Source organism: Pinus tabuliformis, chromosome 3_2 (genome assembly GCF_031772625.1).
Source record: "Pinus tabuliformis cultivar Carrire ecotype Pingquan chromosome 3_2, CPIR1, whole genome shotgun sequence".
Taxonomy (NCBI): Eukaryota; Viridiplantae; Streptophyta; class Pinopsida; order Pinales; family Pinaceae; genus Pinus; species Pinus tabuliformis.
Genome location: NC_142302.1, coordinates 349,540,228 through 349,543,141, shown reverse-complemented (window position 1 = coordinate 349,543,141; position 2,914 = coordinate 349,540,228).

The window sequence follows — 2,914 nt, the reverse complement described above, 5'->3', positions numbered from 1 at the left end:
TTTAGTATCGCTTACTGAAATTTTAGTAGGGCAAGAAAAAATATAAAGGAGAAGATTCAATGCATAAGGCTGAAAGAACATAATCCTTTACATAGAACCTGAGTTGAAATTATGAAAGTTTCAATAAATGGAATGATGAAAATGTGGAGCGCAGTTTAAGGTTACTTTTAATAAAAATCCACGGGTACCATCAATTGTTTTCAAAGCAGTATTAAATCTATTTAATTAAAAAGGACCAACAACTTCATTACAATTTTTTCCATAGAAGAATAAAACATAAATGACTTACATAGAGAGAAAAAATGCCATAATCAACACACAATTGCAATCATCTGGAAATTTTATTGCTTCTCCAAGAAAATTTGCACATTACAAAACAAAATTATGTCTCCGAGCCAAAAATCGGAACCCCAAAACTGGTCCCTTAGTCTTGTTTTAAAGAAAATTTTAAATTGAGAGGAAGTTATGAAAACCAACTACCTTTTAATTATTTGTTCCTCTTAAAGCATTAAAAAATCAAACTATTTTAAACTATTGAAAATTACAAAATGATTTTTTTCAAATATTCCAAAATAAATTATTTGGAAGCTCGAGACTCTTGTGCTATTGTCACTCCATTCTCGCTTGATGAAGCTTCAGGTTTCAGAACTTGGACATTCACTGTTGCGATCAGGCTTTGACACTTCTTCCACAGTTTCAAATCAAGAACTGGGCACTAAAGCACCCTGTTGTAGGCCATCCTCAAGTTGTTTAACTTGGTGTAGTTGGGCTTGTTAGTGAACAAGGACTTGACTAACCATAGTAGCTGGAAATATCTATACAAATAATTTACAATTGTAGCTTCCTTCAGGACTATTGTTTTCTCATGGGATGAATTGATCTTACTCTTTGCTTCTACCAACAATGTCTCATACTGTTCCCAAGAGAGGAGGTTTCCTTGCTGATCCAAACATGTAGGCAACCCTACTCTGATCCCCTTGTCAAATTTATAACTAAAATAAGTTATAGATGCTTTGACCTCTTCTAGATTTCTCTCTTCCTACTTTTTGTATAAATTTCTCTCAGCAATATTGTTTGTCTTAACCACTACAATTGTTCTATCAACAATATCAAATGCACTTAGTTGTTGAGATAATGATGTTCAAGTATCTGATGATATTGTTTTCCTTCTATGCTCACTCTTGTACTTGATCCTTATTTGTATAAATTATGACTTCAAAATCTTTTATCATAGTTTTTTCTTCAGCTGTGACAATCATATGATCTCGAATAGCCCTGATCTGCTAGATGATATCTCCCCATATGATTCCTCTTTCATGGATCAGGGACATGTTTCTTTTCATCTTTTATTTCAATTACTTAATTTAATTACAAGTTGGTTGACCTATTTAGTATAATTTTGGGTTTCACTCTCTTTTTCCATGTTCAACTTCCTTTCTTTCTGTCTCAAATGCTCCTTTGAATCATCCAGATCTTTGTGTAGTTTCTTTAATTCACTTTCTGAAGTTTTCAACTCTGTCATGACTCTAGTGAGCCTCTTGGTTGGGTCTTTGAAATCAGGTAGTAACACAATTGTACAAACATTCTTCTCTATCTTCTATTGCAGATCTGCATTTTGCTCATTGAGAAATGCAACTTCTTTGTTTCTTTCCAATAACTCATCGGTCAATATCTCCTTTTTTTCCACTTGGGCTAACTCCAGACCTTGTACATGTTATTTAGATTATCTTCCGGATTCATCGCATAAGGATCTTTTTCATCAACGTTTCAAACTAGTAATGGTGGTTCATCTTCAGGATGTGAAAGAATATTGAAAGACTAGTCTTATTTTTCCAATTATATATATAGAGATGCTTAGCCGATAGATATAATTAATTTAATTATTCTTTTTTACTTTTAGGTTATATTAATTATATTCGTTTTAATTATCTAATTATATAATTATTTTAATTTAATTTTAATTATTTCTTATTTTAATTATTTTAATTGTAATTCTTTTAGTTATTAATATTAATTTAATTGTTGTAATTATATTTATTTATTGATAATTAGTTTTAATTATTTATTTTATTTTAATTCATTTTATATTTATATAATTTTTTAGTTATATTTATTTTAATTTTAATTTTAATTATTTTAATTGTTGTAATTATATTGATTCTATAATTGCTCTTAATTGTATGTATTTTAATTATTATTTTAATTAATTATTAAATATTAATTTTTAATTTTTAATTTTTAATTGTTATAATTATATTTATTCTAATTTAGTTATTAATTTTAATTTAATTTTAATTGTTATAATTATATTTATTTCATGGCAAAGGTAGGAATAATTGATGAATCTCTGCATCTCTTTAGAAATGTAAGGTCAGTCTTCTTCTTCGTTAAGAGCCATCTGTTTCGTTCAAATCTATAGGTAGCTTTAGTTCTCTCCTCAAAGACTTAATTTCAAATTCTACACCCTAGATTAAATTTTGGACAACTTATTTTTCCTTTGGATTTACCCCAATCTTTATTATCAACTTCTTAAACTCTTCATTCTGCGTATGAAGAGCTTTAGAATTGGCCTTTTTTAGCTTCAACTGATTTATCACTTTTCCTAGTAAGGCCTTTACCTTACTCTGATCCATGTGGATCTTGGTGGCCATCCACCTATTCCATTTGGACCCCCACCATTGTTTCTTTCAGTTTCCTTAATTGTAGCATAGTCTACTATTTTTGGCAGTTTTCGAGTCCTCAACTTCCATAGTCGTTTTGAGGCCCTAATTGACATTTTTTTGGAGAACGGGAAAACCACTTGATTGTAGTAGGGGATTGCAATAATAATTTGTAGTCCTCAGATAGATATTTCTAATGAGGTGTCGTGCATCAAACAAAGATCATATGCCAAAGTTATGACCCCGAGAACTTG